General features: G+C 53.3%; 21 non-coding genes across 21 annotated transcripts; all 21 read right to left on the reverse strand.

Moving 5' to 3' along the window:
- Nucleotides 1–583: 583 nt before the first annotated feature.
- Nucleotides 584–702, reverse strand: LOC126089347 (5S ribosomal RNA). Its single transcript, XR_007520675.1, has one exon. It is a non-coding gene; the product is annotated as a 5S ribosomal RNA (ribosomal RNA).
- An 851-nt stretch (nucleotides 703–1,553) lies between these two features.
- On the reverse strand, nucleotides 1,554–1,672 carry LOC126088979 (5S ribosomal RNA). Its single transcript, XR_007520325.1, has one exon. It is a non-coding gene; the product is annotated as a 5S ribosomal RNA (ribosomal RNA).
- An 851-nt stretch (nucleotides 1,673–2,523) lies between these two features.
- Nucleotides 2,524–2,642, reverse strand: LOC126089348 (5S ribosomal RNA). The gene has a single exon (XR_007520676.1). It is a non-coding gene; the product is annotated as a 5S ribosomal RNA (ribosomal RNA).
- An 851-nt stretch (nucleotides 2,643–3,493) lies between these two features.
- Nucleotides 3,494–3,612, reverse strand: LOC126089349 (5S ribosomal RNA). Its single transcript, XR_007520677.1, has one exon. It is a non-coding gene; the product is annotated as a 5S ribosomal RNA (ribosomal RNA).
- An 851-nt stretch (nucleotides 3,613–4,463) lies between these two features.
- Nucleotides 4,464–4,582, reverse strand: LOC126089350 (5S ribosomal RNA). The gene has a single exon (XR_007520678.1). It is a non-coding gene; the product is annotated as a 5S ribosomal RNA (ribosomal RNA).
- An 851-nt stretch (nucleotides 4,583–5,433) lies between these two features.
- On the reverse strand, nucleotides 5,434–5,552 carry LOC126088981 (5S ribosomal RNA). Its single transcript, XR_007520327.1, has one exon. It is a non-coding gene; the product is annotated as a 5S ribosomal RNA (ribosomal RNA).
- Nucleotides 5,553–6,403: 851 nt separating this feature from the next.
- On the reverse strand, nucleotides 6,404–6,522 carry LOC126089351 (5S ribosomal RNA). The gene has a single exon (XR_007520679.1). It is a non-coding gene; the product is annotated as a 5S ribosomal RNA (ribosomal RNA).
- An 851-nt stretch (nucleotides 6,523–7,373) lies between these two features.
- Nucleotides 7,374–7,492, reverse strand: LOC126089352 (5S ribosomal RNA). Its single transcript, XR_007520680.1, has one exon. It is a non-coding gene; the product is annotated as a 5S ribosomal RNA (ribosomal RNA).
- Nucleotides 7,493–8,338: 846 nt separating this feature from the next.
- Nucleotides 8,339–8,457, reverse strand: LOC126088982 (5S ribosomal RNA). The gene has a single exon (XR_007520328.1). It is a non-coding gene; the product is annotated as a 5S ribosomal RNA (ribosomal RNA).
- Nucleotides 8,458–9,309: 852 nt separating this feature from the next.
- Nucleotides 9,310–9,428, reverse strand: LOC126089353 (5S ribosomal RNA). Its single transcript, XR_007520681.1, has one exon. It is a non-coding gene; the product is annotated as a 5S ribosomal RNA (ribosomal RNA).
- An 850-nt stretch (nucleotides 9,429–10,278) lies between these two features.
- Nucleotides 10,279–10,397, reverse strand: LOC126089405 (5S ribosomal RNA). Its single transcript, XR_007520732.1, has one exon. It is a non-coding gene; the product is annotated as a 5S ribosomal RNA (ribosomal RNA).
- Nucleotides 10,398–11,709: 1,312 nt separating this feature from the next.
- On the reverse strand, nucleotides 11,710–11,828 carry LOC126089019 (5S ribosomal RNA). The gene has a single exon (XR_007520364.1). It is a non-coding gene; the product is annotated as a 5S ribosomal RNA (ribosomal RNA).
- A 1,211-nt stretch (nucleotides 11,829–13,039) lies between these two features.
- On the reverse strand, nucleotides 13,040–13,158 carry LOC126089458 (5S ribosomal RNA). Its single transcript, XR_007520781.1, has one exon. It is a non-coding gene; the product is annotated as a 5S ribosomal RNA (ribosomal RNA).
- Nucleotides 13,159–14,442: 1,284 nt separating this feature from the next.
- On the reverse strand, nucleotides 14,443–14,561 carry LOC126089459 (5S ribosomal RNA). The gene has a single exon (XR_007520782.1). It is a non-coding gene; the product is annotated as a 5S ribosomal RNA (ribosomal RNA).
- Nucleotides 14,562–15,845: 1,284 nt separating this feature from the next.
- Nucleotides 15,846–15,964, reverse strand: LOC126089461 (5S ribosomal RNA). Its single transcript, XR_007520784.1, has one exon. It is a non-coding gene; the product is annotated as a 5S ribosomal RNA (ribosomal RNA).
- Nucleotides 15,965–17,249: 1,285 nt separating this feature from the next.
- Nucleotides 17,250–17,368, reverse strand: LOC126089462 (5S ribosomal RNA). Its single transcript, XR_007520785.1, has one exon. It is a non-coding gene; the product is annotated as a 5S ribosomal RNA (ribosomal RNA).
- A 1,284-nt stretch (nucleotides 17,369–18,652) lies between these two features.
- Nucleotides 18,653–18,771, reverse strand: LOC126089463 (5S ribosomal RNA). The gene has a single exon (XR_007520786.1). It is a non-coding gene; the product is annotated as a 5S ribosomal RNA (ribosomal RNA).
- Nucleotides 18,772–20,055: 1,284 nt separating this feature from the next.
- LOC126089464 (5S ribosomal RNA) lies at nucleotides 20,056–20,174 on the reverse strand. The gene has a single exon (XR_007520787.1). It is a non-coding gene; the product is annotated as a 5S ribosomal RNA (ribosomal RNA).
- A 1,284-nt stretch (nucleotides 20,175–21,458) lies between these two features.
- LOC126089465 (5S ribosomal RNA) lies at nucleotides 21,459–21,577 on the reverse strand. The gene has a single exon (XR_007520788.1). It is a non-coding gene; the product is annotated as a 5S ribosomal RNA (ribosomal RNA).
- Nucleotides 21,578–22,869: 1,292 nt separating this feature from the next.
- On the reverse strand, nucleotides 22,870–22,988 carry LOC126089392 (5S ribosomal RNA). The gene has a single exon (XR_007520719.1). It is a non-coding gene; the product is annotated as a 5S ribosomal RNA (ribosomal RNA).
- A 1,292-nt stretch (nucleotides 22,989–24,280) lies between these two features.
- Nucleotides 24,281–24,399, reverse strand: LOC126089393 (5S ribosomal RNA). Its single transcript, XR_007520720.1, has one exon. It is a non-coding gene; the product is annotated as a 5S ribosomal RNA (ribosomal RNA).
- Nucleotides 24,400–24,554: the final 155 nt, after the last annotated feature.

Consider the following 24,554-nt stretch of genomic DNA (forward strand, 5'->3'; position numbering starts at 1 on the left):
TCTTGTCCCTGGTGTTCAGCGGAAGGCCTGTGCGGGGTGTGGCAGTGTCGTGCTGGAGGGCCCACTGGTAGCGATGTGGGCTTCCTCGCCTCGCCTCGCCACGCCTCGCCTCGCCTCACACCAGGTGTCTGCGTAGTTTGCAATGCATTCGCACCATTCCTATACCTGTCCCTGTCCCCGTCCCGACTTGTCCCGACTTTGCTCGGCTGCCGCTCGCTGCCGCTGGGGTCGTGGTCCATATGACAGCCCAAGCACGACAAACTTCTGCGGGACGAGACGAGACGAGACGAGTCGAGACGACTAAGGAATAAATTCGTTTTTACAAATCAAATTTGGAACTCTACACTCCTACACAACAATAGGCGGTGACGTATTTCAGAAATCACCTGCCGATTCGTACAGTTTTGTCGTTTTCAAAGTCTTCTTGGCAAACTTGGTTAGCACATTCTCCCTCAAACTGAGTTAATTACTGCATTTTCGTACCATTACAGTAGTTTAAAAGGCTTAAGGAAGCATCTTTGTCACAACAGAAAGGTAGTTTGAAAATTGGGCTGGCGACATAACAAAAAAAAAACAGGAAGGGAGCCAACAGCACCCGGGTTTCCCAGGCGGTCACCCATCCAAGTACTAGCCGTGCCCGATGATGCTTAACTTCGGTGATCGGACGAGAACCGGTGTATTCATCATGGTATGGCCGTTGGCGCTCATCTAATGTAGGAGCACGGCAGAATTCTCGTTCGGCTTTTCTCCCAACACACAAAATGTTAGTTTTCGGCCGCATTTGACGAAAGCGCTTCCTTCCGCAACCGCCAGTTCCTCGAGGACGGCGCGGGGAGGCGCGCCCGGCGTCCCAGCAGAGTGACGGCCGAATTGGCGGGCGCACCGCCGCGTGTGTGAGACGCACTGCTGTTCGTTGCACCCCCTGTCATTCGCTGGGCGCGTGCAGCCTTCGACACTAGCGGAGGACGCATCTTGTCCCTGGTGTTCAGCGGAAGGCCTGTGCGGGGTGTGGCAGTGTCGTGCTGGAGGGCCCACTGGTAGCGATGTGGGCTTCCTCGCCTCGCCTCGCCTCGCCTCGCCTCGCCTCACACCAGGTGTCTGCGTAGTTTGCAGTGCATTCGCACCATTCCTATCCCTGTCCCTGTCCCCGTCCCGACTTGTCCCGACTTTGCTCGACTGCCGCTCGCTGCCGCTCGGGTCGTGGTCCATATGACAGCGCAAGCACGACAAACGTCTGCGGGACGAGACGAGACGAGACGAGACGAGACGACTAAGGAATAAATTCGTGGTTACAAATCAAATTTGGAACTCTACACTCCTACACAACAATAGGCGGTGACGTATTTCAGAAATCATCTGCCGATTCGTACTGTTTTGTCGTTTTCAAAGTCTTCTTGGCAAACTTGGTTAGCACATTCTCCCTCAAACAGAGTTAATTACTGCATTTTCGTACCATTACAGTAGTTTAAAAGGCTTAAGGAAGCATCTTTGTCACAACAGAAAGGTAGTTTGAAAATTGGGCTGGCGACATAACAAAAAAAAAACAGGAAGGGAGCCAACAGCACCCGGGTTTCCCAGGCGGTCACCCATCCAAGTACTAGCCGGGCCCGATGATGCTTAACTTCGGTGATCGGACGAGAACCGGTGTATTCATCATGGTATGGCCGTTGGCGCTCATCTAATGTAGGAGCACGGCAGAATTCGCGTTCGGCTTTTCTCCCAACACACAAAATGTTAGTTTTCGGCCGCATTTGACGAAAGCGCTTCCTTCCGCAACCGCCAGTTCCTCGAGGACGGCGCGGGGAGGCGCGCCCGGCGTCCCAGCAGAGTGACGGCCGAATTGGCGGGCGCACCGCCGCGTGTGTGAGACGCACTGCTGCTCGTTGCACCCCCTGTCATTCGCTGGGCGCGTGCAGCCTTCGACACTAGCGGAGGACGCATCTTGTCCCTGGTGTTCAGCGGAAGGCCTGTGCGGGGTGTGGCAGTGTCGTGCTGGAGGGCCCACTGGTAGCGATGTGGGCTTCCTCGCCTCGCCTCGCCACGCCTCGCCTCGCCTCACACCAGGTGTCTGCGTAGTTTGCAATGCATTCGCACCATTCCTATACCTGTCCCTGTCCCCGTCCCGACTTGTCCCGACTTTGCTCGGCTGCCGCTCGCTGCCGCTGGGGTCGTGGTCCATATGACAGCCCAAGCACGACAAACTTCTGCGGGACGAGACGAGACGAGACGAGTCGAGACGACTAAGGAATAAATTCGTTTTTACAAATCAAATTTGGAACTCTACACTCCTACACAACAATAGGCGGTGACGTATTTCAGAAATCACCTGCCGATTCGTACAGTTTTGTCGTTTTCAAAGTCTTCTTGGCAAACTTGGTTAGCACATTCTCCCTCAAACTGAGTTAATTACTGCATTTTCGTACCATTACAGTAGTTTAAAAGGCTTAAGGAAGCATCTTTGTCACAACAGAAAGGTAGTTTGAAAATTGGGCTGGCGACATAACAAAAAAAAAACAGGAAGGGAGCCAACAGCACCCGGGTTTCCCAGGCGGTCACCCATCCAAGTACTAGCCGTGCCCGATGATGCTTAACTTCGGTGATCGGACGAGAACCGGTGTATTCATCATGGTATGGCCGTTGGCGCTCATCTAATGTAGGAGCACGGCAGAATTCTCGTTCGGCTTTTCTCCCAACACACAAAATGTTAGTTTTCGGCCGCATTTGACGAAAGCGCTTCCTTCCGCAACCGCCAGTTCCTCGAGGACGGCGCGGGGAGGCGCGCCCGGCGTCCCAGCAGAGTGACGGCCGAATTGGCGGGCGCACCGCCGCGTGTGTGAGACGCACTGCTGTTCGTTGCACCCCCTGTCATTCGCTGGGCGCGTGCAGCCTTCGACACTAGCGGAGGACGCATCTTGTCCCTGGTGTTCAGCGGAAGGCCTGTGCGGGGTGTGGCAGTGTCGTGCTGGAGGGCCCACTGGTAGCGATGTGGGCTTCCTCGCCTCGCCTCGCCTCGCCTCGCCTCGCCTCACACCAGGTGTCTGCGTAGTTTGCAGTGCATTCGCACCATTCCTATCCCTGTCCCTGTCCCCGTCCCGACTTGTCCCGACTTTGCTCGACTGCCGCTCGCTGCCGCTCGGGTCGTGGTCCATATGACAGCGCAAGCACGACAAACGTCTGCGGGACGAGACGAGACGAGACGAGACGAGACGACTAAGGAATAAATTCGTGGTTACAAATCAAATTTGGAACTCTACACTCCTACACAACAATAGGCGGTGACGTATTTCAGAAATCACCTGCCGATTCGTACAGTTTTGTCGTTTTCAAAGTCTTCTTGGCAAACTTGGTTAGCACATTCTCCCTCAAACTGAGTTAATTACTGCATTTTCGTACCATTACAGTAGTTTAAAAGGCTTAAGGAAGCATCTTTGTCACAACAGAAAGGTAGTTTGAAAATTGGGCTGGCGACATAACAAAAAAAAAACAGGAAGGGAGCCAACAGCACCCGGGTTTCCCAGGCGGTCACCCATCCAAGTACTAGCCGTGCCCGATGATGCTTAACTTCGGTGATCGGACGAGAACCGGTGTATTCATCATGGTATGGCCGTTGGCGCTCATCTAATGTAGGAGCACGGCAGAATTCTCGTTCGGCTTTTCTCCCAACACACAAAATGTTAGTTTTCGGCCGCATTTGACGAAAGCGCTTCCTTCCGCAACCGCCAGTTCCTCGAGGACGGCGCGGGGAGGCGCGCCCGGCGTCCCAGCAGAGTGACGGCCGAATTGGCGGGCGCACCGCCGCGTGTGTGAGACGCACTGCTGTTCGTTGCACCCCCTGTCATTCGCTGGGCGCGTGCAGCCTTCGACACTAGCGGAGGACGCATCTTGTCCCTGGTGTTCAGCGGAAGGCCTGTGCGGGGTGTGGCAGTGTCGTGCTGGAGGGCCCACTGGTAGCGATGTGGGCTTCCTCGCCTCGCCTCGCCTCGCCTCGCCTCGCCTCACACCAGGTGTCTGCGTAGTTTGCAGTGCATTCGCACCATTCCTATCCCTGTCCCTGTCCCCGTCCCGACTTGTCCCGACTTTGCTCGGCTGCCGCTCGCTGCCGCTGGGGTCGTGGTCCATATGACAGCCCAAGCACGACAAACTTCTGCGGGACGAGACGAGACGAGACGAGTCGAGACGACTAAGGAATAAATTCGTTTTTACAAATCAAATTTGGAACTCTACACTCCTACACAACAATAGGCGGTGACGTATTTCAGAAATCACCTGCCGATTCGTACAGTTTTGTCGTTTTCAAAGTCTTCTTGGCAAACTTGGTTAGCACATTCTCCCTCAAACTGAGTTAATTACTGCATTTTCGTACCATTACAGTAGTTTAAAAGGCTTAAGGAAGCATCTTTGTCACAACAGAAAGGTAGTTTGAAAATTGGGCTGGCGACATAACAAAAAAAAAACAGGAAGGGAGCCAACAGCACCCGGGTTTCCCAGGCGGTCACCCATCCAAGTACTAGCCGTGCCCGATGATGCTTAACTTCGGTGATCGGACGAGAACCGGTGTATTCATCATGGTATGGCCGTTGGCGCTCATCTAATGTAGGAGCACGGCAGAATTCTCGTTCGGCTTTTCTCCCAACACACAAAATGTTAGTTTTCGGCCGCATTTGACGAAAGCGCTTCCTTCCGCAACCGCCAGTTCCTCGAGGACGGCGCGGGGAGGCGCGCCCGGCGTCCCAGCAGAGTGACGGCCGAATTGGCGGGCGCACCGCCGCGTGTGTGAGACGCACTGCTGTTCGTTGCACCCCCTGTCATTCGCTGGGCGCGTGCAGCCTTCGACACTAGCGGAGGACGCATCTTGTCCCTGGTGTTCAGCGGAAGGCCTGTGCGGGGTGTGGCAGTGTCGTGCTGGAGGGCCCACTGGTAGCGATGTGGGCTTCCTCGCCTCGCCTCGCCTCGCCTCGCCTCGCCTCACACCAGGTGTCTGCGTAGTTTGCAGTGCATTCGCACCATTCCTATCCCTGTCCCTGTCCCCGTCCCGACTTGTCCCGACTTTGCTCGACTGCCGCTCGCTGCCGCTCGGGTCGTGGTCCATATGACAGCGCAAGCACGACAAACGTCTGCGGGACGAGACGAGACGAGACGAGACGAGACGACTAAGGAATAAATTCGTGGTTACAAATCAAATTTGAAACTCTACACTCCTACACAACAATAGGCGGTGACGTATTTCAGAAATCATCTGCCGATTCGTACTGTTTTGTCGTTTTCAAAGTCTTCTTGGCAAACTTGGTTAGCACATTCTCCCTCAAACAGAGTTAATTACTGCATTTTCGTACCATTACAGTAGTTTAAAAGGCTTAAGGAAGCATCTTTGTCACAACAGAAAGGTAGTTTGAAAATTGGGCTGGCGACATAACAAAAAAAAAACAGGAAGGGAGCCAACAGCACCCGGGTTTCCCAGGCGGTCACCCATCCAAGTACTAGCCGGGCCCGATGATGCTTAACTTCGGTGATCGGACGAGAACCGGTGTATTCATCATGGTATGGCCGTTGGCGCTCATCTAATGTAGGAGCACGGCAGAATTCGCGTTCGGCTTTTCTCCCAACACACAAAATGTTAGTTTTCGGCCGCATTTGACGAAAGCGCTTCCTTCCGCAACCGCCAGTTCCTCGAGGACGGCGCGGGGAGGCGCGCCCGGCGTCCCAGCAGAGTGACGGCCGAATTGGCGGGCGCACCGCCGCGTGTGTGAGACGCACTGCTGCTCGTTGCACCCCCTGTCATTCGCTGGGCGCGTGCAGCCTTCGACACTAGCGGAGGACGCATCTTGTCCCTGGTGTTCAGCGGAAGGCCTGTGCGGGGTGTGGCAGTGTCGTGCTGGAGGGCCCACTGGTAGCGATGTGGGCTTCCTCGCCTCGCCTCGCCACGCCTCGCCTCGCCTCACACCAGGTGTCTGCGTAGTTTGCAATGCATTCGCACCATTCCTATACCTGTCCCTGTCCCCGTCCCGACTTGTCCCGACTTTGCTCGGCTGCCGCTCGCTGCCGCTGGGGTCGTGGTCCATATGACAGCCCAAGCACGACAAACTTCTGCGGGACGAGACGAGACGAGACGAGTCGAGACGACTAAGGAATAAATTCGTTTTTACAAATCAAATTTGGAACTCTACACTCCTACACAACAATAGGCGGTGACGTATTTCAGAAATCACCTGCCGATTCGTACAGTTTTGTCGTTTTCAAAGTCTTCTTGGCAAACTTGGTTAGCACATTCTCCCTCAAACTGAGTTAATTACTGCATTTTCGTACCATTACAGTAGTTTAAAAGGCTTAAGGAAGCATCTTTGTCACAACAGAAAGGTAGTTTGAAAATTGGGCTGGCGACATAACAAAAAAAAAACAGGAAGGGAGCCAACAGCACCCGGGTTTCCCAGGCGGTCACCCATCCAAGTACTAGCCGTGCCCGATGATGCTTAACTTCGGTGATCGGACGAGAACCGGTGTATTCATCATGGTATGGCCGTTGGCGCTCATCTAATGTAGGAGCACGGCAGAATTCTCGTTCGGCTTTTCTCCCAACACACAAAATGTTAGTTTTCGGCCGCATTTGACGAAAGCGCTTCCTTCCGCAACCGCCAGTTCCTCGAGGACGGCGCGGGGAGGCGCGCCCGGCGTCCCAGCAGAGTGACGGCCGAATTGGCGGGCGCACCGCCGCGTGTGTGAGACGCACTGCTGTTCGTTGCACCCCCTGTCATTCGCTGGGCGCGTGCAGCCTTCGACACTAGCGGAGGACGCATCTTGTCCCTGGTGTTCAGCGGAAGGCCTGTGCGGGGTGTGGCAGTGTCGTGCTGGAGGGCCCACTGGTAGCGATGTGGGCTTCCTCGCCTCGCCTCGCCTCGCCTCGCCTCGCCTCACACCAGGTGTCTGCGTAGTTTGCAGTGCATTCGCACCATTCCTATCCCTGTCCCTGTCCCCGTCCCGACTTGTCCCGACTTTGCTCGACTGCCGCTCGCTGCCGCTGGGGTCGTGGTCCATATGACAGCCCAAGCACGACAAACTTCTGCGGGACGAGACGAGACGAGACGAGTCGAGACGACTAAGGAATAAATTCGTTTTTACAAATCAAATTTGGAACTCTACACTCCTACACAACAATAGGCGGTGACGTATTTCAGAAATCACCTGCCGATTCGTACAGTTTTGTCGTTTTCAAAGTCTTCTTGGCAAACTTGGTTAGCACATTCTCCCTCAAACTGAGTTAATTACTGCATTTTCGTACCATTACAGTAGTTTAAAAGGCTTAAGGAAGCATCTTTGTCACAACAGAAAGGTAGTTTGAAAATTGGGCTGGCGACATAACAAAAAAAAAACAGGAAGGGAGCCAACAGCACCCGGGTTTCCCAGGCGGTCACCCATCCAAGTACTAGCCGTGCCCGATGATGCTTAACTTCGGTGATCGGACGAGAACCGGTGTATTCATCATGGTATGGCCGTTGGCGCTCATCTAATGTAGGAGCACGGCAGAATTCTCGTTCGGCTTTTCTCCCAACACACAAAATGTTAGTTTTCGGCCGCATTTGACGAAAGCGCTTCCTTCCGCAACCGCCAGTTCCTCGAGGACGGCGCGGGGAGGCGCGCCCGGCGTCCCAGCAGAGTGACGGCCGAATTGGCGGGCGCACCGCCGCGTGTGTGAGACGCACTGCTGTTCGTTGCACCCCCTGTCATTCGCTGGGCGCGTGCAGCCTTCGACACTAGCGGAGGACGCATCTTGTCCCTGGTGTTCAGCGGAAGGCCTGTGCGGGGTGTGGCAGTGTCGTGCTGGAGGGCCCACTGGTAGCGATGTGGGCTTCCTCGCCTCGCCTCGCCTCGCCTCGCCTCACACCAGGTGTCTGCGTAGTTTGCAGTGCATTCGCACCATTCCTATACCTGTCCCTGTCCCCGTCCCGACTTGTCCCGACTTTGCTCGACTGCCGCTCGCTGCCGCTCGGGTCGTGGTCCATATGACAGCGCAAGCACGACAAACGTCTGCGGGACGAGACGAGACGAGACGAGACGAGACGACTAAGGAATAAATTCGTGGTTACAAATCAAATTTGGAACTCTACACTCCTACACAACAATAGGCGGTGACGTATTTCAGAAATCATCTGCCGATTCGTACTGTTTTGTCGTTTTCAAAGTCTTCTTGGCAAACTTGGTTAGCACATTCTCCCTCAAACAGAGTTAATTACTGCATTTTCGTACCATTACAGTAGTTTAAAAGGCTTAAGGAAGCATCTTTGTCACAACAGAAAGGTAGTTTGAAAATTGGGCTGGCGACATAACAAAAAAAAAACAGGAAGGGAGCCAACAGCACCCGGGTTTCCCAGGCGGTCACCCATCCAAGTACTAGCCGGGCCCGATGATGCTTAACTTCGGTGATCGGACGAGAACCGGTGTATTCATCATGGTATGGCCGTTGGCGCTCATCTAATGTAGGAGCACGGCAGAATTCGCGTTCGGCTTTTCTCCCAACACACAAAATGTTAGTTTTCGGCCGCATTTGACGAAAGCGCTTCCTTCCGCAACCGCCAGTTCCTCGAGGACGGCGCGGGGAGGCGCGCCCGGCGTCCCAGCAGAGTGACGGCCGAATTGGCGGGCGCACCGCCGCGTGTGTGAGACGCACTGCTGCTCGTTGCACCCCCTGTCATTCGCTGGGCGCGTGCAGCCTTCGACACTAGCGGAGGACGCATCTTGTCCCTGGTGTTCAGCGGAAGGCCTGTGCGGGGTGTGGCAGTGTCGTGCTGGAGGGCCCACTGGTAGCGATGTGGGCTTCCTCGCCTCGCCTCGCCACGCCTCGCCTCGCCTCACACCAGGTGTCTGCGTAGTTTGCAATGCATTCGCACCATTCCTATACCTGTCCCTGTCCCCGTCCCGACTTGTCCCGACTTTGCTCGACTGCCGCTCGCTGCCGCTGGGGTCGTGGTCCATATGACAGCCCAAGCACGACAAACTTCTGCGGGACGAGACGAGACGAGACGAGTCGAGACGACTAAGGAATAAATTCGTTTTTACAAATCAAATTTGGAACTCTACACTCCTACACAACATTAGGCGGTGACGTATTTCAGAAATCACCTGCCGATTCGTACAGTTTTGTCGTTTTCAAAGTCTTCTTGGCAAACTTGGTTAGCACATTCTCCCTCAAACTGAGTTAATTACTGCATTTTCGTACCATTACAGTAGTTTAAAAGGCTTAAGGAAGCATCTTTGTCACAACAGAAAGGTAGTTTGAAAATTGGGCTGGCGACATAACAAAAAAAAAAACAGGAAGGGAGCCAACAGCACCCGGGTTTCCCAGGCGGTCACCCATCCAAGTACTAGCCGTGCCCGATGATGCTTAACTTCGGTGATCGGACGAGAACCGGTGTATTCATCATGGTATGGCCGTTGGCGCTCATCTAATGTAGGAGCACGGCAGAATTCTCGTTCGGCTTTTCTCCCAACACACAAAATGTTAGTTTTCGGCCGCATTTGACGAAAGCGCTTCCTTCCGCAACCGCCAGTTCCTCGAGGACGGCGCGGGGAGGCGCGCCCGGCGTCCCAGCAGAGTGACGGCCGAATTGGCGGGCGCACCGCCGCGTGTGTGAGACGCACTGCTGCTCGTTGCACCCCCTGTCATTCGCTGGGCGCGTGCAGCCTTCGACACTAGCGAAGGACGCATCTTGTCCCTGGTGTTCAGCGGAAGGCCTGTGCGGGGTGTGGCAGTGTCGTGCTGGAGGGCCCACTGGTAGCGATGTGGGCTTCCTCGCCTCGCCTCGCCTCGCCTCGCCTCGCCTCACACCAGGTGTCTGCGTAGTTTGCAATGCATTCGCACCATTCCTATACCTGTCCCTGTCCCCGTCCCGACTTGTCCCGACTTTGCTCGACTGCCGCTCGCTGCCGCTGGGGTCGTGGTCCATATGACAGCGCAAGCACGACAAACTTCTGCGGGACGAGACGAGACGAGACGAGACGAGACGACTAAGGAATAAATTCGTGGTTACAAATCAAATTTGGAACTCTACACTCCTACACAACAATAGGCGGTGACGTATTTCAGAAATCACCTGCCGATTCGTACTGTTTTGTCGTTTTCAAGGTCTTCTTGGCAAACTTGGTTAGCACATTCTCCCTCAAACTGAGTTAATTACTGCATTTTCGTACCATTACAGTAGTTTAAAAGGCTTAAGGAAGCATCTTTGTCACAACAGAAAGGTAGTTTGAAAATTGGGCTGGCGACATAACAAAAAAAAACAGGAAGGGAGCCAACAGCACCCGGGTTTCCCAGGCGATCACCCATCCAAGTACTAGCCGTGCCCGATGATGCTTAACTTCGGTGATCGGACGAGAACCGGTGTATTCATCATGGTATGGCCGTTGGCGCTCATCTAATGTAGGAGCATGGCAGAATTCGCGTTCGGCTTTTCTCCCAACACACAAAATGTTAGTTTTCGGCCGCATTTGACGAAAGCGCTTCCTTCCGCAACCGCCAGTTCCTCGAGGACGGCGCGGGGAGGCGCGCCCGGCGTCCCAGCAGAGTGACGGCCGAATTGGCGGGCGCACCGCCGCGTGTGTGAGACGCACTGCTGCTCGTTGCACCCCCTGTCATTCGCAGGGCGCGTGCAGCCTTCGACACAAGCGGAGGACGCATCTTGTCCCTGGTGTTCAGCGGAAGGCCTGTGCGGGGTGTGGCAGTGTCGTGCTGGAGGGCCCACTGGTAGCGATGTGGGCTTCCTCGCCTCGCCTCGCCTCGCCTCGCCTCGCCTCACACCAGGTGTCTGCGTAGTTTGCAGTGCATTCGCACCATTCCTATCCCTGTCCCTGTCCCCGTCCCGACTTGTCCCGATTTTGCTCGACTGCCGCTCGCTGCCGCTCGGGTCGCGGCCCATATGACAGCACAAGCACGAGAAACATCTGCGAGACGGGCGCGGGCCTGACCGGCGTGTCCGAGACGCCGTGGGCGGCCGTTCGGAGCTACTAGAGCAGCGCTGTGCCGTGCCATGGAAAGGTGCGAAACCAAGGACAGAAGACACAGAATTTTTGTTTACAAATTTGCACGTGTACACTGCTACAAAACAATAAGCCCGGACGTATTTCGGAACATTTCTGCCGCTTAATACTGTTTTGTTATTTCCAGAGACACTTTGGAAATCTTCCTTGGCACACGCTTCTTCAAACTGAGTTCCCTAATATCGTATCTTTTGTTTATTACAACAGATTTAAGTCATTGTGGAAACATCTTTGTCGCATCGGAAAGGTAGCGTGAAGAGACGGCTGGCAGGGCTGGCGACAAGAAAGCAAAATATGAAGACAGCCAGAGGTCCCAGGCAGTCGCCGATCCGAATACTAACGTTGTTGCTTAACTTGGGTGATTTCACGAGAACGGTTGGTTTTTTTTTATTTATTTATTTATTTAGTTACTTTTCGGAATTTAGCACTGCTGCGTAACAGTAGGCTCTGGCGCATTTCAAGAACACATCTGTCGATTGGTAGTGTTTTGTCATTTTCAACGAGTTCCTAGCACTCTTCCTTCGCGCATTCTTACTCAAACCGAGTTCATTACCGTAATTTCGTATCTTACGTTTAATACAGTACTTTAAAATGCTTGTGGAAGCATCTTTGTCGACACCTGAAAGTTATTATGAAAAGAGGCCTGGCAGGTGTAGCGACGTAAAAATGAAAAAAATGAGAAAGAGCCAACAGCACGCGGTGTTCCCAGGCGGTCACCCATCCAAGTACTAACCGCGCCCGATGTTGCTTAACTTCGGTGATCGGACGAGAACCGGTGTAGTCAACATGGTATGGCCGTTGGCGTCCTTATACTGTAGCCGCACCACGGAAGAAGCATTCGCCTCTTCTCCCAACACACGCAATCGCCGCTTTCCGTGGCACATTTGACGCAAAGCGCGTCTTTCCACCTCGAAGGTGGCGCGGAGTGCGCGCTCGCCTCGGCGTCTCATAGGCGACTGCCGAACGTAGGTGAGACGCACAACACAGCTGCTCGATGCACCGCCTGTCATTCGTTTGGTGCGTGCGGCCTCCTGCGCGGGGTGTTGCAGTGTCCTGCTGGACCGACGGAAGCTTTCTCACCTGCCTGACACACGCCGCGCTTCCAGATTTATGCGTAATTTGCGCGGTGCATTTGCATTCGCGCCTGTCCCCCCTCCCGTCCCGACTTGTCCCGACTTTGCTCGACTGCCGCTCGCTGCCGCTCGGGTCGCGGCCCATATGACAGCACAAGCACGAGAAACATCTGCGAGACGGGCGCGGGCCTGACCGGCGTGTCCGAGACGCCGTGGGCGGCCGTTCGGAGCTACTAGAGCAGCGCTGTGCCGTGCCATGGAAAGGTGCGAAACCAAGGACAGAAGACACAGAATTTTTGTTTACAAATTTGCACGTGTACACTGCTACAAAACAATAAGCCCGGACGTATTTCGGAACATTTCTGCCGCTTAATACTGTTTTGTTATTTCCAGAGACACTTTGGAAATCTTCCTTGGCACACGCTTCTTCAAACTGAGTTCCCTAATATCGTATCTTTTGTTTATTACAACAGATTTAAGTCATTGTGGAAACATCTTTGTCGCATCGGAAAGGTAGCGTGAAGAGACGGCTGGCAGGGCTGGCGACAAGAAAGCAAAATATGAAGACAGCCAGAGGTCCCAGGCAGTCGCCGATCCGAATACTAACGTTGTTGCTTAACTTGGGTGATGGCACGAGAACGGTTGGTTTTTTTTTATTTATTTATTTATTTAGTTACTTTTCGGAATTTAGCACTGCTGCGTAACAGTAGGCTCTGGCGCATTTCAAGAACACATCTGTCGATTGGTAGTGTTTTGTCATTTTCAACGAGTTCCTAGCACTCTTCCTTCGCGCATTCTTACTCAAACCGAGTTCATTACCGTAATTTCGTATCTTACGTTTAATACAGTACTTTAAAATGCTTGTGGAAGCATCTTTGTCGACACCTGAAAGTTATTATGAAAAGAGGCCTGGCAGGTGTAGCGACGTAAAAATGAGAAAGAGCCATCAGCACGCGGTGTTCCCAGGCGGTCACCCATCCAAGTACTAACCGCGCCCGATGTTGCTTAACTTCGGTGATCGGACGAGAACCGGTGTAGTCAACATGGTACTGCCGTTGGCGTCCTTATAATGTAGCCGCACCACCGAAGAAGCATTCGCCTCTTCTCCCAACACACGCAATCGCCGCTTTCCGTGGCACATTTGACGCAAAGCGCGTCTTTCCACCTGGAAGGTGGCGCGGAGTGCGCGCTCGCCTCGGCGTCTCATAGGCGACTGCCGAACGTAGGTGAGACGCACAACACAGCTGCTCGATGCACCGCCTGTCATTCGTTTGGTGCGTGCGGCCTCCGACACCCACTGGCGACGCGCCTTGTTCCTGTTATCCGGCGCAGGGCTTGCGCGCGGCCGGGCGGCGGGGGGACTGCGCGGGGTGTTGCAGTGTCCTGCTGGACCGACGGAAGCTTTCTCACCTGCCTGACACACGCCGCGCTTCCAGATTTATGCGTAATTTGCGCGGTGCATTTGCATTCGCGCCTGTCCCCCCTCCCGTCCCGACTTGTCCCGACTTTGCTCGACTGCCGCTCGCTGCCGCTCGGGTCGCGGCCCATATGACAGCACAAGCACGAGAAACATCTGCGAGACGGGCGCGGGCCTGACCGGCGTGTCCGAGACGCCGTGGGCGGCCGTTCGGAGCTACTAGAGCAGCGCTGTGCCGTGCCATGGAAAGGTGCGAAACCAAGGACAGAAGACACAGAATTTTTGTTTACAAATTTGCACGTGTACACTGCTACAAAACAATAAGCCCGGACGTATTTCGGAACATTTCTGCCGCTTAATACTGTTTTGTTATTTCCAGAGACACTTTGGAAATCTTCCTTGGCACACGCTTCTTCAAACTGAGTTCCCTAATATCGTATCTTTTGTTTATTACAACAGATTTAAGTCATTGTGGAAACATCTTTGTCGCATCGGAAAGGTAGCGTGAAGAGACGGCTGGCAGGGCTGGCGACAAGAAAGCAAAATATGAAGACAGCCAGAGGTCCCAGGCAGTCGCCGATCCGAATACTAACGTTGTTGCTTAACTTGGGTGATGGCACGAGAACGGTTGGTTTTTTTTTATTTATTTATTTATTTAGTTACTTTTCGGAATTTAGCACTGCTGCGTAACAGTAGGCTCTGGCGCATTTCAAGAACACATCTGTCGATTGGTAGTGTTTTGTCATTTTCAACGAGTTCCTAGCACTCTTCCTTCGCGCATTCTTACTCAAACCGAGTTCATTACCGTAATTTCGTATCTTACGTTTAATACAGTACTTTAAAATGCTTGTGGAAGCATCTTTGTCGACACCTGAAAGTTATTATGAAAAGAGGCCTGGCAGGTGTAGCGACGTAAAAATGAGAAAGAGCCATCAGCACGCGGTGTTCCCAGGCGGTCACCCATCCAAGTACTAACCGCGCCCGATGTTGCTTAACTTCGGTGATCGGACGAGAACCGGTGTAGTCAACATGGTACTGCCGTTGGCGTCCTTATAATGTAGCCGCACCACCGAAGAAGCATTCGCCTCTTCTCCCAACACACGCAATCGCCGCTTTCCGTGGCACATTTGACGCAAAGCGCGTCTTTCCACCTGGAAGGTGGCGCGGAGTGCGCGCTCGCCTCGGCGTCTCATAGGCGACTGCCGAACGTAGGTGAGACGCACAACACAGCTGCTCGATGCACCGCCTGTCATTCGTTTGGTGCGTGCGGCCTCCGACACCCACTGGCGACGCGCCTTGTTCCTGTTATCCGGCGCAGGGCTTGCGCGCGGCCGGGCGGCGGGGGGACTGCGCGGGGTGTTGCAGTGTCCTGCTGGACCGACGGAAGCTTTCTCACCTGCCTGACACACGCCGCGCTTCCAGATTTATGCGTAATTTGCGCGGTGCATTTGCATTCGCGCCTGTCCCCCCTCCCGTCCCGACTTGTCCCGACTTTGCTCGACTGCCGCTCGCTGCCGCTCGGGTCGCGGCCCATATGACAGCACAAGCACGAGAAACATCTGCGAGACGGGCGCGGGCCTGACCGGCGTGTCCGAGACGCCGTGGGCGGCCGTTCGGAGCTACTAGAGCAGCGCTGTGCCGTGCCATGGAAAGGTGCGAAACCAAGGACAGAAGACACAGAATTTTTGTTTACAAATTTGCACGTGTACACTGCTACAAAACAATAAGCCCGGACGTATTTCGGAACATTTCTGCCGCTTAATACTGTTTTGTTATTTCCAGAGACACTTTGGAAATCTTCCTTGGCACACGCTTCTTCAAACTGAGTTCCCTAATATCGTATCTTTTGTTTATTACAACAGATTTAAGTCATTGTGGAAACATCTTTGTCGCATCGGAAAGGTAGCGTGAAGAGACGGCTGGCAGGGCTGGCGACAAGAAAGCAAAATATGAAGACAGCCAGAGGTCCCAGGCAGTCGCCGATCCGAATACTAACGTTGTTGCTTAACTTGGGTGATGGCACGAGAACGGTTGGTTTTTTTTTATTTATTTATTTATTTAGTTACTTTTCGGAATTTAGCACTGCTGCGTAACAGTAGGCTCTGGCGCATTTCAAGAACACATCTGTCGATTGGTAGTGTTTTGTCATTTTCAACGAGTTCCTAGCACTCTTCCTTCGCGCATTCTTACTCAAACCGAGTTCATTACCGTAATTTCGTATCTTACGTTTAATACAGTACTTTAAAATGCTTGTGGAAGCATCTTTGTCGACACCTGAAAGTTATTATGAAAAGAGGCCTGGCAGGTGTAGCGACGTAAAAATGAGAAAGAGCCATCAGCACGCGGTGTTCCCAGGCGGTCACCCATCCAAGTACTAACCGCGCCCGATGTTGCTTAACTTCGGTGATCGGACGAGAACCGGTGTAGTCAACATGGTACTGCCGTTGGCGTCCTTATAATGTAGCCGCACCACCGAAGAAGCATTCGCCTCTTCTCCCAACACACGCAATCGCCGCTTTCCGTGGCACATTTGACGCAAAGCGCGTCTTTCCACCTGGAAGGTGGCGCGGAGTGCGCGCTCGCCTCGGCGTCTCATAGGCGACTGCCGAACGTAGGTGAGACGCACAACACAGCTGCTCGATGCACCGCCTGTCATTCGTTTGGTGCGTGCGGCCTCCGACACCCACTGGCGACGCGCCTTGTTCCTGTTATCCGGCGCAGGGCTTGCGCGCGGCCGGGCGGCGGGGGGACTGCGCGGGGTGTTGCAGTGTCCTGCTGGACCGACGGAAGCTTTCTCACCTGCCTGACACACGCCGCGCTTCCAGATTTATGCGTAATTTGCGCGGTGCATTTGCATTCGCGCCTGTCCCCCCTCCCGTCCCGACTTGTCCCGACTTTGCTCGACTGCCGCTCGCTGCCGCTCGGGTCGCGGCCCATATGACAGCACAAGCACGAGAAACATCTGCGAGACGGGCGCGGGCCTGACCGGCGTGTCCGAGACGCCGTGGGCGGCCGTTCGGAGCTACTAGAGCAGCGCTGTGCCGTGCCATGGAAAAGGTGCGAAACCAAGGACAGAAGACACAGAATTTTTGTTTACAAATTTGCACGTGTACACTGCTACAAAACAATAAGCCCGGACGTATTTCGGAACATTTCTGCCGCTTAATACTGTTTTGTTATTTCCAGAGACACTTTGGAAATCTTCCTTGGCACACGCTTCTTCAAACTGAGTTCCCTAATATCGTATCTTTTGTTTATTACAACAGATTTAAGTCATTGTGGAAACATCTTTGTCGCATCGGAAAGGTAGCGTGAAGAGACGGCTGGCAGGGCTGGCGACAAGAAAGCAAAATATGAAGACAGCCAGAGGTCCCAGGCAGTCGCCGATCCGAATACTAACGTTGTTGCTTAACTTGGGTGATGGCACGAGAACGGTTGGTTTTTTTTTATTTATTTATTTATTTAGTTACTTTTCGGAATTTAGCACTGCTGCGTAACAGTAGGCTCTGGCGCATTTCAAGAACACATCTGTCGATTGGTAGTGTTTTGTCATTTTCAACGAGTTCCTAGCACTCTTCCTTCGCGCATTCTTACTCAAACCGAGTTCATTACCGTAATTTCGTATCTTACGTTTAATACAGTACTTTAAAATGCTTGTGGAAGCATCTTTGTCGACACCTGAAAGTTATTATGAAAAGAGGCCTGGCAGGTGTAGCGACGTAAAAATGAGAAAGAGCCATCAGCACGCGGTGTTCCCAGGCGGTCACCCATCCAAGTACTAACCGCGCCCGATGTTGCTTAACTTCGGTGATCGGACGAGAACCGGTGTAGTCAACATGGTACTGCCGTTGGCGTCCTTATAATGTAGCCGCACCACCGAAGAAGCATTCGCCTCTTCTCCCAACACACGCAATCGCCGCTTTCCGTGGCACATTTGACGCAAAGCGCGTCTTTCCACCTGGAAGGTGGCGCGGAGTGCGCGCTCGCCTCGGCGTCTCATAGGCGACTGCCGAACGTAGGTGAGACGCACAACACAGCTGCTCGATGCACCGCCTGTCATTCGTTTGGTGCGTGCGGCCTCCGACACCCACTGGCGACGCGCCTTGTTCCTGTTATCCGGCGCAGGGCTTGCGCGCGGCCGGGCGGCGGGGGGACTGCGCGGGGTGTTGCAGTGTCCTGCTGGACCGACGGAAGCTTTCTCACCTGCCTGACACACGCCGCGCTTCCAGATTTATGCGTAATTTGCGCGGTGCATTTGCATTCGCGCCTGTCCCCCCTCCCGTCCCGACTTGTCCCGACTTTGCTCGACTGCCGCTCGCTGCCGCTCGGGTCGCGGCCCATATGACAGCACAAGCACGAGAAACATCTGCGAGACGGGCGCGGGCCTGACCGGCGTGTCCGAGACGCCGTGGGCGGCCGTTCGGAGCTACTAGAGCAGCGCTGTGCCGTGCCATGGAAAGGTGCGAAACCAAGGACAGAAGACACAGAATTTTTGTTTACAAATTTGCACGTGTACACTGCTACAAAACAATAAGCCCGGACGTATTTCGGAACATTTCTGCCGCTTAATACTGTTTTGTTATTTCCAGAGACACTTTGGAAATCTTCCTTGGCACACGCTTCTTCAAACTGAGTTCCCTAATATCGTATCTTTTGTTTATTACAACAGATTTAAGTCATTGTGGAAACATCTTTGTCGCATCGGAAAGGTAGCGTGAAGAGACGGCTGGCAGGGCTGGCGACAAGAAAGCAAAATATGAAGACAGCCAGAGGTCCCAGGCAGTCGCCGATCCGAATACTAACGTTGTTGCTTAACTTGGGTGATGGCACGAGAACGGTTGGTTTTTTTTTATTTATTTATTTATTTAGTTACTTTTCGGAATTTAGCACTGCTGCGTAACAGTAGGCTCTGGCGCATTTCAAGAACACATCTGTCGATTGGTAGTGTTTTGTCATTTTCAACGAGTTCCTAGCACTCTTCCTTCGCGCATTCTTACTCAAACCGAGTTCATTACCGTAATTTCGTATCTTACGTTTAATACAGTACTTTAAAATGCTTGTGGAAGCATCTTTGTCGACACCTGAAAGTTATTATGAAAAGAGGCCTGGCAGGTGTAGCGACGTAAAAATGAGAAAGAGCCATCAGCACGCGGTGTTCCCAGGCGGTCACCCATCCAAGTACTAACCGCGCCCGATGTTGCTTAACTTCGGTGATCGGACGAGAACCGGTGTAGTCAACATGGTACTGCCGTTGGCGTCCTTATAATGTAGCCGCACCACCGAAGAAGCATTCGCCTCTTCTCCCAACACACGCAATCGCCGCTTTCCGTGGCACATTTGACGCAAAGCGCGTCTTTCCACCTGGAAGGTGGCGCGGAGTGCGCGCTCGCCTCGGCGTCTCATAGGCGACTGCCGAACGTAGGTGAGACGCACAACACAGCTGCTCGATGCACCGCCTGTCATTCGTTTGGTGCGTGCGGCCTCCGACACCCACTGGCGACGCGCCTTGTTCCTGTTATCCGGCGCAGGGCTTGCGCGCGGCCGGGCGGCGGGGGGACTGCGCGGGGTGTTGCAGTGTCCTGCTGGCCCGACGGAAGCTTTCTCACCTGCCTGACACACGCCGCGCTTCCAGATTTATGCGTAATTTGCGCGGTGCATTTGCATTCGCGCCTGTCCCCCCTCCCGTCCCGACTTGTCCCGACTTTGCTCGACTGCCGCTCGCTGCCGCTCGGGTCGCGGCCCATATGACAGCACAAGCACGAGAAACATCTGCGAGACGGGCGCGGGCCTGACCGGCGTGTCCGAGACGCCGTGGGCGGCCGTTCGGAGCTACTAGAGCAGCGCTGTGCCGTGCCATGGAAAGGTGCGAAACCAAGGACAGAAGACACAGAATTTTTGTTTACAAATTTGCACGTGTACACTGCTACAAAACAATAAGCCCGGACGTATTTCGGAACATTTCTGCCGCTTAATACTGTTTTGTTATTTCCAGAGACACTTTGGAAATCTTCCTTGGCACACGCTTCTTCAAACTGAGTTCCCTAATATCGTATCTTTTGTTTATTACAACAGATTTAAGTCATTGTGGAAACATCTTTGTCGCATCGGAAAGGTAGCGTGAAGAGACGGCTGGCAGGGCTGGCGACAAGAAAGCAAAATATGAAGACAGCCAGAGGTCCCAGGCAGTCGCCGATCCGAATACTAACGTTGTTGCTTAACTTGGGTGATGGCACGAGAACGGTTGGTTTTTTTTTATTTATTTATTTATTTAGTTACTTTTCGGAATTTAGCACTGCTGCGTAACAGTAGGCTCTGGCGCATTTCAAGAACACATCTGTCGATTGGTAGTGTTTTGTCATTTTCAACGAGTTCCTAGCACTCTTCCTTCGCGCATTCTTACTCAAACCGAGTTCATTACCGTAATTTCGTATCTTACGTTTAATACAGTACTTTAAAATGCTTGTGGAAGCATCTTTGTCGACACCTGAAAGTTATTATGAAAAGAGGCCTGGCAGGTGTAGCGACGTAAAAATGAGAAAGAGCCATCAGCACGCGGTGTTCCCAGGCGGTCACCCATCCAAGTACTAACCGCGCCCGATGTTGCTTAACTTCGGTGATCGGACGAGAACCGGTGTAGTCAACATGGTACTGCCGTTGGCGTCCTTATAATGTAGCCGCACCACCGAAGAAGCATTCGCCTCTTCTCCCAACACACGCAATCGCCGCTTTCCGTGGCACATTTGACGCAAAGCGCGTCTTTCCACCTGGAAGGTGGCGCGGAGTGCGCGCTCGCCTCGGCGTCTCATAGGCGACTGCCGAACGTAGGTGAGACGCACAACACAGCTGCTCGATGCACCGCCTGTCATTCGTTTGGTGCGTGCGGCCTCCGACACCCACTGGCGACGCGCCTTGTTCCTGTTATCCGGCGCAGGGCTTGCGCGCGGCCGGGCGGCGGGGGGACTGCGCGGGGTGTTGCAGTGTCCTGCTGGACCGACGGAAGCTTTCTCACCTGCCTGACACACGCCGCGCTTCCAGATTTATGCGTAATTTGCGCGGTGCATTTGCATTCGCGCCTGTCCCCCCTCCCGTCCCGACTTGTCCCGACTTTGCTCGACTGCCGCTCGCTGCCGCTCGGGTCGCGGCCCATATGACAGCACAAGCACGAGAAACATCTGCGAGACGGGCGCGGGCCTGACCGGCGTGTCCGAGACGCCGTGGGCGGCCGTTCGGAGCTACTAGAGCAGCGCTGTGCCGTGCCATGGAAAGGTGCGAAACCAAGGACAGAAGACACAGAATTTTTGTTTACAAATTTGCACGTGTACACTGCTACAAAACAATAAGCCCGGACGTATTTCGGAACATTTCTGCCGCTTAATACTGTTTTGTTATTTCCAGAGACACTTTGGAAATCTTCCTTGGCACACGCTTCTTCAAACTGAGTTCCCTAATATCGTATCTTTTGTTTATTACAACAGATTTAAGTCATTGTGGAAACATCTTTGTCGCATCGGAAAGGTAGCGTGAAGAGACGGCTGGCAGGGCTGGCGACAAGAAAGCAAAATATGAAGACAGCCAGAGGTCCCAGGCAGTCGCCGATCCGAATACTAACGTTGTTGCTTAACTTGGGTGATGGCACGAGAACGGTTGGTTTTTATTTATTTATTTATTTATTTAGTTACTTTTCGGAATTTAGCACTGCTGCGTAACAGTAGGCTCTGGCGCATTTCAAGAACACATCTGTCGATTGGTAGTGTTTTGTCATTTTCAACGAGTTCCTAGCACTCTTCCTTCGCGCATTCTTACTCAAACCGAGTTCATTACCGTAATTTCGTATCTTACGTTTAATACAGTACTTTAAAATGCTTGTGGAAGCATCTTTGTCGACACCTGAAAGTTATTATGAAAAGAGGCCTGGCAGGTGTAGCGACGTAAAAATGAGAAAGAGCCATCAGCACGCGGTGTTCCCAGGCGGTCACCCATCCAAGTACTAACCGCGCCCGATGTTGCTTAACTTCGGTGATCGGACGAGAACCGGTGTAGTCAACATGGTACTGCCGTTGGCGTCCTTATAATGTAGCCGCACCACCGAAGAAGCATTCGCCTCTTCTCCCAACACACGCAATCGCCGCTTTCCGTGGCACATTTGACGCAAAGCGCGTCTTTCCACCTGGAAGGTGGCGCGGAGTGCGCGCTCGCCTCGGCGTCTCATAGGCGACTGCCGAACGTAGGTGAGACGCACAACACAGCTGCTCGATGCACCGCCTGTCATTCGTTTGGTGCGTGCGGCCTCCGACACCCACTGGCGACGCGCCTTGTTCCTGTTATCCGGCGCAGGGCTTGCGCGCGGCCGGGCGGCGGGGGGACTGCGCGGGGTGTTGCAGTGTCCTGCTGGACCGACGGAAGCTTTCTCACCTGCCTGACACACGCCGCGCTTCCAGATTTATGCGTAATTTGCGCGGTGCATTTGCATTCGCGCCTGTCCCCCCTCCCGTCCCGACTTGTCCCGACTTTGCTCGACTGCCGCTCGCTGCCGCTCGGGTCGCGGCCCATATGACAGCACAAGCACGAGAAACATCTGCGAGACGGGCGCGGGCCTGACCGGCGTGTCCGAGACGCCGTGGGCGGCCGTTCGGAGCTACTAGAGCAGCGCTGTGCCGTGCCATGGAAAGGTGCGAAACCAAGGACAGAAGACACAGAATTTTTGTTTACAAATTTGCACGTGTACACTGCTACAAAACAATAAGCCCGGACGTATTTCGGAACATTTCTGCCGCTTAATACTGTTTTGTTATTTCCAGAGACACTTTGGAAATCTTCCTTGGCACACGCTTCTTCAAACTGAGTTCCCTAATATCGTATCTTTTGTTTATTACAACAGATTTAAGTCATTGTGGAAACATCTTTGTCGCATCGGAAAGGTAGCGTGAAGAGACGGCTGGCAGGGCTGGCGACAAGAAAGCAAAATATGAAGACAGCCAGAGGTCCCAGGCAGTCGCCGATCCGAATACTAACGTTGTTGCTTAACTTGGGTGATTTCACGAGAACGGTTGGTTTTTATTTATTTATTTATTTATTTAGTTACTTTTCGGAATTTAGCACTGCTGCGTAACAGTAGGCTCTGGCGCATTTCAAGAACACATCTGTCGATTGGTAGTGTTTTGTCATTTTCAACGAGTTCCTAGCACTCTTCCTTCGCGCATTCTTACTCAAACCGAGTTCATTACCGTAATTTCGTATCTTACGTTTAATACAGTACTTTAAAATGCTTGTGGAAGCATCTTTGTCGACACCTGAAAGTTATTATGAAAAGAGGCCTGGCAGGTGTAGCGACGTAAAAATGAAAAAATTAGAAAGAGCCAACAGCACGCGGTGTTCCCAGGCGGTCACCCATCCAAGTACTAACCGCGCCCGATGTTGCTTAACTTCGGTGATCGGACGAGAACCGGTGTAGTCAACATGGTACTGCCGTTGGCGTCCTTATAATGTAGCCGCACCACCGAAGAAGCATTCGCCTCTTCTCCCAACACACGCAATCGCCGCTTTCCGTGGCACATTTGACGCAAAGCGCGTCTTTCCACCTGGAAGGTGGCGCGGAGTGCGCGCTCGCCTCGGCGTCTCATAGGCGACTGCCGAACGTAGGTGAGACGCACAACACAGCTGCTCGATGCACCGCCTGTCATTCGTTTGGTGCGTGCGGCCTCCGACACCCACTGGCGACGCGCCTTGTTCCTGTTATCCGGCGCAGGGCTTGCGCGCGGCCGGGCGGCGGGGGGACTGCGCGGGGTGTTGCAGTGTCCTGCTGGACCGACGGAAGCTTTCTCACCTGCCTGACACACGCCGCGCTTCCAGATTTATGCGTAATTTGCGCGGTGCATTTGCATTCGCGCCTGTCCCCCCTCCCGTCCCGACTTGTCCCGACTTTGCTCGACTGCCGCTCGCTGCCGCTCGGGTCGCGGCCCATATGACAGCACAAGCACGAGAAACATCTGCGAGACGGGCGCGGGCCTGACCGGCGTGTCCGAGACGCCGTGGGCGGCCGTTCGGAGCTACTAGAGCAGCGCTGTGCCGTGCCATGGAAAGGTGCGAAACCAAGGACAGAAGACACAGAATTTTTGTTTACAAATTTGCACGTGTACACTGCTACAAAACAATAAGCCCGGACGTATTTCGGAACATTTCTGCCGCTTAATACTGTTTTGTTATTTCCAGAGACACTTTGGAAATCTTCCTTGGCACACGCTTCTTCAAACTGAGTTCCCTAATATCGTATCTTTTGTTTATTACAACAGATTTAAGTCATTGTGGAAACATCTTTGTCGCATCGGAAAGGTAGCGTGAAGAGACGGCTGGCAGGGCTGGCGACAAGAAAGCAAAATATGAAGACAGCCAGAGGTCCCAGGCAGTCGCCGATCCGAATACTAACGTTGTTGCTTAACTTGGGTGATTTCACGAGAACGGTTGGTTTTTATTTATTTATTTATTTATTTAGTTACTTTTCGGAATTTAGCACTGCTGCGTAACAGTAGGCTCTGGCGCATTTCAAGAACACATCTGTCGATTGGTAGTGTTTTGTCATTTTCAACGAGTTCCTAGCACTCTTCCTTCGCGCATTCTTACTCAAACCGAGTTCATTACCGTAATTTCGTATCTTACGTTTAATACAGTACTTTAAAATGCTTGTGGAAGCATCTTTGTCGACACCTGAAAGTTATTATGAAAAGAGGCCTGGCAGGTGTAGCGACGTAAAAATGAAAAAATTAGAAAGAGCCAACAGCACGCGGTGTTCCCAGGCGGTCACCCATCCAAGTACTAACCGCGCCCGATGTTGCTTAACTTCGGTGATCGGACGAGAACCGGTGTAGTCAACATGGTACTGCCGTTGGCGTCCTTATAATGTAGCCGCACCACCGAAGAAGCATTCGCCTCTTCTCCCAACACACGCAATCGCCGCTTTCCGTGGCACATTTGACGCAAAGCGCGTCTTTCCACCTGGAAGGTGGCGCGGAGTGCGCGCTCGCCTCGGCGTCTCATAGGCGACT

Source organism: Schistocerca cancellata, chromosome 6, assembly GCF_023864275.1.
Source record: "Schistocerca cancellata isolate TAMUIC-IGC-003103 chromosome 6, iqSchCanc2.1, whole genome shotgun sequence".
NCBI lineage: Eukaryota > Metazoa > Arthropoda > Insecta > Orthoptera > Acrididae > Schistocerca > Schistocerca cancellata.